This window comes from Manis pentadactyla, chromosome 8, assembly GCF_030020395.1.
Source record: "Manis pentadactyla isolate mManPen7 chromosome 8, mManPen7.hap1, whole genome shotgun sequence".
NCBI classification, from domain to species: Eukaryota; Metazoa; Chordata; class Mammalia; order Pholidota; family Manidae; genus Manis; species Manis pentadactyla.
In genome coordinates, this window is record NC_080026.1 from 38508172 (window position 1) to 38522370 (window position 14199).

A 14199-nucleotide genomic window follows, 5' to 3' on the forward strand; every position below is an offset into this window, starting at 1 on the left:
TCATTCTGTACAAATTGAGGTTTTACATATTAAGAAAATAACATGACCCCTGGTGATTAATCTACTTCTGTGGCTATAATACCAGTTCTGACCTCTCTTTCTTTCTCTCTAGTTGGAAATTTCCAGGCTAGGTTTTCATCTTTCCACTGTTCACTTAGGAACAGATATATAGTTGCATGACCATCATCCAGTCATGATGATCAAATTAATGCAATCTTCACCGAGGCTTCAGCTCATTGGTCATTTTAATGGATTTACCTGCAGTCTATACTGTCTGTTACATTAGGCTGACTTTCCACTTACGTAGTTATTTAAAATGAGTTAAGAATATTTAGCATGCATTTTTTTTTAAAGAAAAAGAGACTGTTTTGGCAAAGTTATGACTGGTGAAGAGCCACGTAGGAAGTTTAAAGGTCTTCTATCAACTATTTCTGATCTCTTGGGACAAGTCCTGTGGTCATAGCAGGGTGAGTTCCTGCTTTTACACAATGCTGTTTCTAAAGAGATCCATTTGGCAGCATAAAAGTGCATATTCAAAAAGGTGTTTCAAGCCAGATAGGTAAGTGGGTCAAGGTGACACTTATGCCTAGTTGCAGAGAAGCTACTAAAACTCCTGTGCATACGGTGCCCTGTGTTTTGTGGGATAGATGGGAGAGGATGATGAGATAGTGGCAGAGGATAACCGAGGCCTGAAAATGGATGAAGTGGCTGGGTGTTGTATTAGCAATATATAGACTGATTTTTTTTTTTAATACTGATTCACAGGATTCCCTTTGATACCCCAGTTTTCTCATTTCTTTACTGTCAAATGATTGACATTTGACTGTCAAAATATCAAATGATTTGCAGTTCCAAGGGGGCACTTTCATTGGTTCAAGCAGTAGTCCTTAAACTTATCAAACGAACATACCATTTTTATAAGAAATACTTTATGAAGTCCCCTACTCTGATATATAAATATGTATTAGCATGTGCATACAATAACCTAGCTGCACACTAATTAAAATTATCACTATAATGTGCTACACACAATATAAAGAATAATGAAAGGAAAAGAATTTTTGATGAAATAATACATATTTCAATATAGAGGTGCTCTGACATGTCTAAGAATAAATACTAGTATACATGATGAATAGTCATATCCTGGTCATTTTTTTCTGTAGAGAAGGATTGTGAATGTGGCAGCTACAAATGCAAACTGATTAGAGTTTATTGATTTCATTCTAGACTCAAGGACCATGAGTGAAGTTGCCATCAATGGCGTCATTTTCTGATAGAATTAACATCATTAGCAAACCTTAAAATACCATTACATTTATGTAACAGGTGAATTCCAGAAGAAATCAACTAATATTAAAACCTAAATATACTATTGTTTATAAGCAAATAGAGTCATGGCTCAGGTCCTTAAAATTAAATGTATCCACTAACAAAAACAGTTAAAATATCTCCAAGTCTAACAATACCAAGTGAGGAAATAGGACAACAGTGTCCTTTCACATTGCTGATGGGATTGTAAATTGGTAAAATCATTTTGGGAAACTGTGAGGTGAACTTTACTAAAGCTGAACATATGCCCACTCTACGGTCCTATAGATCTACTCCCAGGTGCATATACTCAACAGAAAGCAGTATTTATGTTCATAAAAGACATGTGCAGGGGTGTTCATAGCAATCCCAGATGAAAACAAGCCACATGCCCATTACTGTTAGAAGGGTAATAAATGTTATAATTAAACAATAGAATATGCTATAGCAATGAAAATGAAAAACCACCACTACAAACAATAACATAGGTGGATCTCACAGACATAATGATAAATAAAAGAAGCCAATCATGAATGAGTGTGTAATGAATGATTTTGATTATATGAAGCTTAAAAGAGACAAAAACTAATCTGTGGTGAGAGAAGTCAGAACAGTGGTTAACTTTTGGTGGTAGGGTGGGCATAAAGAACATTTCTGGGATAGTGGTCGTGGACTATATATTGTTCCAGGTAGTGGTTACACAGGTATATTCATTTGTAAAACTGTATTAGACTATATAATTAAAATGTGTGAATTTTATTTTAAGAACATTTATAAAGACAAAACAAAACAGAGGACTCACCTATCAGAATGTCTAGTGGAACACTGTTTAGGGGCAGGAGTGTTGCATGAATTGTAGGGCTTCTAAAACGCTCACTAAATCCCTGTAGTCTCACAATTAAAATATTCACACAAAATTTCAGCTTGTCTCCTAGAAGGCAAACCCCTCCTGCTGAGAACCATACTGGGTTTGAGATGTATTCTAAACAAGGTTTCCCAAACTTCAGGGATTTCTCTTCCACCTGGACTCTGACTTATTACTTTCCTATAATTTGACTGGCTTTTTAAATTTAAATGAGTGTATTTTAATATAAATATTTATATGAGTAGAATATACATCTTTTTTGGTACAGATGGATAGTAATTATGAAAACAAATGACATGATATTATTCTGCTCTAACCAAGAATTGTTGCTTACAGGACCTCTTAGGATAAAGCTTGCCTTTTTTTGGTTAGTGTTAGTCAATAGAAGAATGATGAGAAAAGCAGAAGAGCATCAAACTGAAACTCATTAATACAATCAGAAAGTTTGAAAAATAATTGCAATCATTCCAACTCCAGGACTGTTTATTTTATTAGTTTGTTAAATGGGTGATGAGTTAGTATACCTTCATACATTTTCAACCATCCTGCTCTTCCCTGAATCTCTCATGGAAATTAAAAAATATTCCATACTGGTATTTCTTCCTAAGGAGATAGACTTATGCTCCCCTTAACTTTGCAGCAAATAGTTTGATTATTTTCTAAAGAATGAACCAACATGGAAGATAGTAGTTAAAGTAAGGGCTGGGTATTACATTTTACCTGATTGGCAGTGAGTGTTCCGTGGATGAGTGAGGTAGGCCCAGCCATGTCTACCAACCCAGCACTTCAAAAGAATGCAAGGAAAATCAGTACAAATAACAAGAACTCTCTAATTGCTGATTTTAGGTAAGAAATCAGGAACTCCTTCCACAGGGAAACAGGTATAAATGACTTTTGTAACACTGATTCTCTCAAGGCTCCCAATTTCAAATATGTGTCTCAACTTACTGCATGATTCAATGTTAATTAATTTTATTTATGGAGGCCATGCAAGCATTCACACGAATCACAAAAATCATGTGTAACACTCCTCACATGTTGGAAACTATGACTTGAGGAAAGAAGTTCTAAACTTCAAAACACTTGGAAGAAATGAATGCATATTAGATTGAACTAGACACAACTGAGGTTTTTGAATGACAAAAATGGTCAACTATTGGGAATTTCATGTTTCATGTTTCAATATAACACTTGGTAATCATTTTGAATTTCTTTGTATATAGCAATTGTTCAATGTGGTCTGCTGGGTGAAAAGAAAACTGAACTATGTAGTTAGGATGCAGAAGCAAGCTCTACCACTAAACAGCGGAATATTGGGTAAATTATTTTTCTTTGAGTTTAGAGTTTACTCTCGCACAAGAATAAAACATTAATTAGATTTGTGTTTCCTTAAATGTGCACCATTGGCCTCTTTGAGTCTGTAGAGTTAATGAAATATGTTCTTGAGTCCATGTTCTCATCAAACATGTTCTGCATAAAGAATAAATTATATTTTGCCCATGTGTATGTGATTCCATGATGTATAAATTAATGCATCAAATTCATAGAATTTTTTACAGTATCTATTTTATAAATTAAAATGTATTTAAAAATAATTATTGTACTTGAAGAATATTTCCAGGTTTTTTGTTGTGGTTGGTCATCATCAGTATTGAAAGATGGAACTGTTTCCCATCAACTAGTAAGGGATAATATTGAGAAATGCTTTGAGCAACAAAAGCCAATTAGTACTCAGACTAGAGGCAAAGAACAGTCAAGGATGAGGTAATTGGTCTGTGTTTATCAATGCAATGCCTAGTATTTTCATATGGGCAAAAGGGCTTATTGAGAAGAGACTAAGGACATGCTCTCTCACAGAAGCTTCATAGGCTCCTATCTGAAATTAAGCCTTAAGAAACACAAGAGGCCAGTCTTGAAAGTAGTCACGAATGTAGCTCTTTGCCCTTGGAGCTGAACGGAATCAAATGGATGAAAAGCTAATTCGGGAATTTTGAAAGGGTTATATGGCCAAACTTTGGATTAAAGTAGTCTGTGAATATTAAAGACTTCATATGATCTTTAGGGATTCAAAATTCTATGAATAGAGAGCAGACTGAGAAAGCTTTTCCATCCATCAAGGGAGCATCAGTATTTCTTCATACAGGGTCAAGAAAGATAATGAGAAATTAAGAGGCTCCCAGAGAATAGAGGCAAGAACTAAGACTGAAGTCTAATCAAAGATCATTCACCAGTGCTAGGCTAGTGGGCCCTTTCAACATCTCCCCAGCAGGATTTCAGAATTGCTATAGACCCGTGATTCTGGGTGTCTCCAATCTGCCTTTCTGAATGGGATTGGTTATTGCGATCACTCTACCCCTCTTTAGCCATTGCTTATGACTTGCCTTTTTAGTTCATAGCCTTCAAGAAAGGCCACATCTATATTAGACTGTAGGTACTTTCAAGAAGTCCAAGAATTTGACTCTTATACTGTAATTATGATTTTTCTCACTTTTTTAAGGGAGAATGGATGTATTTTGGGGATATACAGGTAGGAAGTATATATTTATGATCAATAGAATGATCTGTGGTAGATTGTGTATTTGTCTCAATTTTCTGCTGCTCTACTGTGAAAGAATTAAACATTCTGCTTCTTTCAAGTCAGGTTTAGTCATGTGACTAGCTCTTTTTTCCTGCTGCCACAAGAACTGCATACCCAGATAGGGACTGGGTCTCAGCATGAGGAGGACATGGAATGGAGCCATAGTCAATCCTCAACTGACATAAAACACAAGAAGAAATAAAAGGTTGATATAAGCTATTGAGATTTGGGGTTATTTGCCTCTGCAGCTTAATGTTGTGAAAACAGCTTCATACCATCACAGAGATAATGATAACAGAGCTAGAACTAGAATAAGGGCTGTTGATTCCTACTCACAGGGTTCTTTACACAGAATCTCAATTCCTTGCATGAGTTAAGAGTATGTTTGAATGTATCAAAGGTGCTCAGAATTTTTAAAATTCTGTTGTTAGGGCACATATGAGTATTTGAATACTAAGGTATTGCATAATCCATCAAACTACACTTAGGACATGTCTACTCAGCCAAGTTAAATAGGAAATGGAAGCAATTGCCTAAGTAACTTAACTTCTGACATCCCTTCTCAAGTTACCTAGATACTTAAAGGGAAAGATATTTAAGAATTATTCATTTTTTACTCTCTTGGGTTTTAGGCTTACTTAGATGTAGATAAAATCTTAATGTTTCCAGATTTCCACTAAAACCAGTTCAAAGAATGATAAGTTTTGAAATGGAACACTAGATAAAAACGTCCTCTTTCTTTTCCCACCTGAGAATTGTTTCCCATAAAACTGTGACTGAATTAACTAGAAATCCTTGCACAACGGTCCAAAGCCACAAAAAATCATTGCATGGGACAGTCTTGAATTATCACACATCACTGCCAACTGCTAAAAGTAATACCCACAGCAGTACCATATTTTAGTGTCTAACTTGGAAATATCATTTAATCACTTTTATCTCACATTTGGACTGTCTTATTTTATGGAACTGCCTTAACCATTTTTTTTTCCCTGTGAGCTAATGAGCCTAATGTACCACTTTCTGTGGTCTGAGGTAACTGCAACTTAAATATATTCAACCTCAACTGTCCTTTATTAAGGCAGAAGGTCCCTACTCCACAGCTGTATCTGAAAGCTATTTGGGATGAGATTGTGTCTTTATAATAAAACTGCTATGGAGAAGCTGTCATTTGGCTTTTAGAGTGTTTTACTGCAGCAAAACTGTAACCACATATATTCATTTTATTTTCCATCATTCTTATCCTATTCTCCTATGCTCTTAGTTTACATTTTTGTTGTTTTTGCTCAAAGGTAATTTTCTTTCTCTTCGTTCCTTCATGTTTCAAAATAAAATTGTAGCAAAATCTATTTGAGAATCCCTGGATGTCAAGAGAGCAGAGAAGATTTTTAAAATCATTTTCTAAATGATATTTTTAAAAAAGGAAATAGAAGAAAGAAAAGTATATTGTGTCTCAGAGACAGAAGGAGATTGCCCTGGTGTTTAAGTAAAAAATTGTGCCCCCAATCGATGCAGATGGCAAAGAGACCATCACACCAAATCTCAAGAAGCCCATGTACCAGCTTTGGGGCCCTCATCTAGCTGAGAGAACATGAGCTGGGACCATGCTTTTCACCTTTCAGTTTCCTTATCTGCAAGCTGAAGCCATTAGATCTGTATATAGTTAATCTCTGTTTTCATTTATGACCTTCTCTGACTCTGATGAAATCACTTTAGGAAGAGGAATTACTTGGTCAAAATGGGGGCTTATCCAAGTGTGTGTTGAAAGAGGCAGGTGTTCTTCATAAGTATTAGAGATGCTGCTGTCAGAAGTGCCTAGAAATTCAGGACTTGAAAATGAAAATCTACCGACATTCTAAGAGCAAAGTAACATTTAATGTTCCCAGTGCTGCTGGGAATGGATGCTACTTTTACTTTTTTAGAAGTTCAGCAACCCTTGTTGGGATTCTCCTAAACAACCTTTTCCTGATCCCATTGTTATTTTGTTTTTTTCAGACCTTGAACTGTCAACTACCCAGCTAGAAATTTAAGGTTTTTTGTAAAACATTTTAAAGGAAACATACACATTCTGAACATTTTTGAAGAAAATGACCTCTTGTCTAGAGAATTGATAAGGCATTTGCGTTAAGGACGTGTTCTTTTCACTGGGAGGCAATTTGGTGTATTTTGATTTATGCCCTTGACATGTTTTAAAGGTTAAGAAAACATTCTATGTATTTCCTCCTCTAAAGTTTAAGTTGTTGCTTCCTCAGATATGGTTATGTAACATTTAATACTCTTTAGAAATAGTTAGAAAGCTGGAATCTGTGAAGGAACAAGGTTCAGGTTTTACATGAAGTGTATAATGAGCTGTGGCTGGTGCATATTTAATATTGTTTGGGGAAGTTGGGACAGTTTTTGGGGTGGGAGTGAGGTGAAGGTGAGCACTTGGAAAGCTAAGTCATTTCTCTCGTGTTTCTCTCTCTGCGGGGTGGAATATCTTGTTTGACGCTCCGGAGATGTGACATAAGGAATGAAAATAAGCATCTTCTGAGCCACAGCTTTTTCAGGAATTAACACCTTTTGCCTGTACACATGAGGACTGGAAGCTAGAAGAACAAAGGAAATAAGGTGAGGGCACTGTTCTTGGGTTTTAGTTCTCTGAATTTTTGAAAATAAAGATGTTTGATTGAACTAATGTTGTCAAATCGACTTTGGGGTCTTTGATCCTGGGTCTCATTGTAAAGGTATCAGTGAGACAGGGGCTAAGAGCATTGGACCACCCTCATCCTCTCATTCCAGGGCAGCTAAGCTGTGTCCCCCACCATCTCTGGCCCTTACTTTTCCACTGTGTAAAATGAAGGTGTTGAAGTAGATGATTTTTAGGGTTGTTTTTGGTGATATTTCTCAGGTTTTCTTTTTTTTTTTTTTCAATGGCCTGTTCCTTTCTGTTTTCCTGATCTGTAGAACTTTACTGATACCCCACTTCTCATATTGGCAGAAATAAATCTGGCACATAAGACTTAGTGTGCTTCCTTTTAAAGGTATTTAATCACTTTTTGTTGTCATTGTTGTGTATTTTATTTTCAACTTGACTTTGAACAGCTCAACGTTTTCTCATTATTGATTTATGTTAATAATCATTTGGATTTATCTACATTTACCACCATTTTTATTCTTCATTCCTTCTTGTATTTATTTCAGGTTTTCCATCTGTGATCATTTTTCTGCTGCTTGAAGTCCATGCTTCTTCAGAATTCCTGTTAGCTAGGATTTGCCTCAAATTTTAGCTAACCTGAATATGTTTTTGGTTGGAATGTAGTGAGTGCTTTCAATATAAGCCACCATTGTTATCTGGAAATAAGTGGTTTTTATTTACTTATTTATCTATTTACTGACTTACTATTGACTATTGACTCAACTAAAATGTGGGCCCTTAGAAGGCAGGAAGGAACCCAACTTATCAAATATCTCAGTATCCTCCATGTCAGACCAATTGCATAGCACATTGTAGGGGCTCATTCAAGACTGAAGCCTGAATGAATTCGCTCATCCACTCACTCATCCTTTCATTCCACACATGGTGATGAGTGTCCATGGGGGGGGTCAGACGTTGTTCTAGGCTTGGAGATCACAAAGCCAATAAGTCTCCTTCACTGTATTAATGGAGCTGCCTCTCTCACGGGAAGACAGTTAAGTGAAGATGTGATTGAAGTCCAACATGGTAAACGCGCTGCTATGGGAGGCCATTGGCAATTCCTGGGGACTTGTAATGTGGGAGATGCTTTTGAATAAGGGTCCTCTAAATCCCACTTCATATCCTGGTCTTGGCTTCTGGAAGCGATCTTGAGTACACAAAGTAAGAAGTAGAAACTTGGTTATTCAGCAGCCCTAGATCTCATCAGATTTCTCCAGTGAAGGAAGGTGAATTTGTGAATCAACAGACATTTTCTACTGAAATAATGAGTTGGAAGAAATAGCCTGAAACAGAAAGAATCACTGTGTTGAAAGTGGCCGCATCGCACTCGGCAGAGCGGTGATCACAGATGGCCGTCACCTCGGGTCATGACGGAGGCACGCTCAGCGAAACGTGGCCCCACAGAGACAGAGCAGCATCCTTCAGAGTTACCCTTTAAGGACAGAGCACTGACTGAACCTCCAGTAGAAGGACCTTGAAAAATATTGACTAAGGGGAGGGAGATAGGCACCTTGGTGTCAGAAAACAAGCCAGAATTTTGAATAAAAGTATTAAATTCTAACTTTTTTACTTCATAGCTGTGTAATATTGGGGAAGAGACTGAACCTGAGAATCTGCTTCCTTATCTTTAAAATGGGGATAAAAATATCTACAAGATTATTGTGAGCATTGAAACAATATATATAAAATACTTGGTACTAGTATGTCTTCACAGTCATCATAAATATTTATTAATTGATGGTGGCAATAAACATGCATAATAAACATACACACTGATATGCAACTTAGCCTATAACTTTCTTTAGTACTAATTTTTATTTCTGTTCTGTTGATAATTTCTGCCTCACCAAGAGGCAGCTTGGGCTTCCTTAGTGTGAACATTGGCTCAGGTAGGCCGCAGCAGATCATCCCTCCCTTGTTAATAATGTTCAGGTGGCTATACTGCTGTATATGTGATTTTTTTGCAAATGGATTTCACAGACATGGAAAAATCTCATCGATTACAAAATCCTATGCTGGAGTTTGAAATACTTCCATAAGAGCAATGACCTCCTCCCTGCCATCCCAATTCAAGATAAAGCTTTGACATCACATTCTTCTTGGAAATCTTCCTTTGCTCTCTCCTCCACATTTGTCATTCTACCATTTCTCCCACATACCCTCCAGACAAAATTAATCACTTCTCTACCTGTTTGTCCACATTACTTATATTACTATAATTTATGGAAATTAAAATGTTATTTATTATAAGAGGTAGATAGATATTATAGATACTGTAGGTGAAAAAATGTGAATTTGGTGAAATGTGATATATCACAAACTAGGCTGCAAGGTCTTTGAAAGCAGAAACTAGATTCAAAGAACCTGATAAAACTCTAGGTTCACTAAGCACAAAACACTCATTTCAGAATTTTTCCTATGGGCTTATTTAAATAACTGAGTTTAGAAGAAGGTGGAGAAATCATGAAGACATTTGGGAGTATATGGTTAGTGGTGCTGGGAATGAAAGGAGAGGGAATTATGCAGGGGAGGGAGCTAGCTATAAGGGAAGACAAACATCACCAATATCCAGTATTGCTGAGGAACTTTTTTACTAAGAACATATTTACAGTCTCAATTTTGCAACATGTTCAATAAACACGGTTATTTCCATATACCCCCCAAATATTCCATATGGAACATTTTAAGCACATAAAAAATGTGGTTTTGATGGAAGAATCCCAGTGCATTGGAAACCCAGGTGCAAGAAAGCATGTTCTCATGGAAATGCATTCATTTTGTAAATAGATGCTTATAATGACTTATAAGTCATTATAAAGTAATCATGTAAATTATTAAATGATAATGAGCTAATGTGGCATATATTTATGAGGGGTGCATTATTGGTGTTGAGCTTTTTTGCAATACCAGTGTTAATTACCCAAAACTGTAATGGAGTTTGGTAAAAAAGCTTTCCTAACCCATGCCTGAGGATATCAAGAGCAAATGAGAGCTGTCAATCTGCAACCCATTTGTGATGACAGGGCATTTTTACTGATGTATGAACTTTTTCTAAACAGTAAATTGGGTTAGTTCAGCATAGATTGTTCTTTGTGCCTAGTGATAGCTGTTTCTTTTGCAGATATCTGGCAGGGATTATCAGCCTTTGCATTAAACTGTCCCCCTGGCCCCTGAAATGACCTTTCCCTAACTATGAAATCCAGGACCATGATTACCCATTTATGGATTATTGACACTTCATTTTTCCATATCTCAAAGATCACCAATACTTGTTTTATGATCAGTTTCTCATGTTTCTCCTTGGACAAAATTGTGGGTTTGCACACTTGCATTCTCTTAAGACAACTAGCTACTTTTACTCCATTTAAATTTACCCACCAATCCAAAATCCTTAATCTGGCACTGGAGACCTCCCAGCTCTCACAGTCAAACTTGATGCACCTTTCTTATCTCTAACCACAACTCCTAAGTCTCAAGGAGGTTCCTCCCAAAGAAGATGAATCAGAATTTACTACACTAATGAGTATTGCTTTAAAACTGTCCACAAGCTTTCTTGAATCAGGATTTAAGGTCTGGGAAGGTGGATTTACAGCTAGCACTGAGCAAGGGAAATGCACGTAACTAAAGAGCTTGTTTTAATTAAGCAGAAGCCTTTGTGCTAATGAAGAAAAAAGGTTGAGGAACTCTAGCCAAACCAGATTTATCATAATTAACAAGGGTCATTTTGTTTTCTCCCCTCTGCAAAACTTGCCTGAGAAATAATAATTGAGATATAATTAAAAGATGAAGAGGAGTTAGGAATTAACCAGGTGAGAAGTTGGAGGAGGCTGGTGGGTGAGCAAGACCACACATGTGGTCCTGTGAAGCCTCTTGTGGGAAAGCCAGTTTGCACTGGAGGCATTTAAAGGGTAAGGGGGCTCATACTGGAAGATGGAGCTCAAAGACCTAGTGCGACTGATGAGATGTTCATGCAAGAGTGGTAATGGCAGGACACAGGGCTGGAAAGCAAGGTACTTCTGGGCTGGGAAGGGCTTTGTGTAAAATGCCAATGGACTTCGATTTTGTGCAAATGTCTTTATGAGCAATACGCTTCCAAGCAGAACACTCTTAGTTTGGAATGACCATTCTGGGGGCAGCATGAGAGATAGGTGAGTAGAGAGAAACTGGAGGAGAGAGGACACCAAGTCAGGAATGTTTACTGGGAGGCCCCTGGAAGAGTCCAGAAGAAAAATGGCAGGGCCCTGAACCATGGCAATGAAAAAAGTCAGGAGGCTTCTACATGAGGCCATAGGAAGCTCTGGGTGGCCAAGGGAAAGAGCTGTAGTTTAAAGTCAACAAGAGCTGAAATAAGTCACACACATCACACACACAGACACACACACACACACAGAATAGGGATATGTTGTTTGCCTAAGTCCCTTCTGTTATTTGCATAATATTTTAATTTTACCTCTCCAGGCCCCCTGCCATTCTTACTGGCTCTTGATGGGGTTGCAGTGGCAGCTTAACACCACTACTTCAGTACAGAAGTCCAGCTCACACTGTGAGTCCTCACTTCTAAAGGTCCTGACTATTTAGGGTGTAATTGTGTCACATGTCCAGATTGAGACATTTTAAGTAAATGTCCAGGGACCATTTTGAATGGTAGTCTTATATTACTGCAGCAATAATAAAAATGACCCAAACAAAGTGAGTAAGTATAAAAGTCCCTATGTTTTAGAATAATTTCATAATTTTCCAGGAATTGTAAAGGTCCTGGAACTATAAAGAAGCAAGTTCCCTCACTCTCAGACTACCAAACGCTGAATTCCCACAGGCTCTCCTGAGAGGGCCTGGACATGAGCTACTAAAAGCAGCAGCAAGTAGAGGGCAGTTGGTAAGGGTTTGAAGCATGACTTACGCAGTAGCCCCGTGAGAAGAGGAACAGGTGCCTTTTAGTTAAAAGAATGAAATTTCTTCTTGAAGAGACCAGTGGTAGGAACATTACACTGCTTTCATCTCTCACCTCATCTAAGGATAGTGAAGGGACTTCATATGACATGGAGAGGGGCACGTGGGTCAGAACTCAGATCAGTATGTAATCCCACAGCAGCCAGACTGTCCTTAGGGAGGGGGGAATGTGCTGTGGAATTGGGACTTTCTTAAATTCATAAATGGATAAAACCTACTTTCAAGATTTATATTTATTCCAGAAAGAATTAAAAATTTGGCAGATGCATATATGAATTTAACATCTTTACAATTTGTAATAGTATCTTTGTAATTTAGTATCCTTCCCCATGGTGATAATCTGTTCTTCCCTGGTTTCTAGCATATACTATAAAAAGTTGTATCATTTTACACAGACATACACACACACATATGCACACATGCCCCAAAGGCCTGTGCCAGAAAAAAAGGCACCAGGGGCCTTGGGTGGACCAAGTGAGGTGTTGCCCACAGGCACTGAAAGCAGTATAATCAGAGATGGGCATGAAGGAGAAGAGCCCAGGGCTCAGACCTGGGAAATTGTCTCCATGCCAAGCACTGCAAGACAGCAAATTTGGAACGTGTTTAGAAATGGAGTGTCAGAGGAGTTGAAAGGAATGGTTTAGGATGGAGCCTGTGAATGAGGTGGAAGTGTCAGAAGCCTTATCTTGTTAACGCTTGTGGAGGGGCTGGGCCTGCAGTCCTGAGGTAGAGGCATTGTAGACAATAGTAATGATTTGCCATGTTTGTCAGGAATAAACAAACGTCTAAGGCAGTGATTCTCAAAGTGTCCCTGGATCAGCAGCCATGAGCATCACCGGGAAATATGCCAGAAACGGAAATGATTGGACCTCCCTTCTTATGTGCTGGATCAGAAACAGGGTAGGGGCAGGGGACAGGGGGCAGCAGGGACAGCAGTGCACTTTATAAGCCCTCCTAATGTAAGAATGTGGAAATGTGTGCACACAGCAGGTGCCGAAGGGGGTAAAGGAAAGTATGGTTTGGGAAGAATTAAGCAAAATCTGTCTTCTCTGTGGAAGTGACATCCACTTCCCTTCACCTGATTCCATGAAGGCTGGAGTCCTTGCCCAACAATCCTGAGATTATTTAAGTAATATAAGGGATTACCTTCCTTAGGAATTATCAAAATGGAATTTACTTTGTTATTTCCCCCCACATTCCTAATGCAAACTATTGTTCATGAAACAAAAAACTTGCTACATGGATTTAAATGGAGCTCTGCTCAGCCACCACTGATTAGTATCATCACCTTACACGGAGGCTACAGATCTTAGGGGAGAGACATCTTTCAACTCTCTTCAGCCACAGAAACCCAAAAGCTCCTAACTCTTGCCCCGTGGTCCTTCCACAGTTGTTCAGATATCTCCTGGGTGTAAGTAAGATTTTTCAGAGTGCTCTTTGAAGGATATTAGCTGGGCCTACTTTCCTCTAGCCCCCAGATTTAATTTTTTAAAATGCTGCTTGATCGTTAGCACAACTGGTGTCCTCATTAATAATCTGTGCTGCCAACATCCACATCCTGGTTACCTCTGTGCTCTGCTATTTACAAGCTGGTCACAAGGAGCTCTTGCAAGTCATTGCATAATAATCAATTTGTTTTGCTTTCCTTCTAGATTCATTAAATTGTCTTGGAGGCTGCCCATTAAGCATGCATTTCTCATCACCTAAGTGGATTAAAATGAGGGCCTTTGAACACTTCTAATTAGCTGTGTAAAGTTTAGAACAAAGTTAACAGAGACCCCAAAAGACTGTTGTGTGGAGTTTCAGACCACTGGCTGC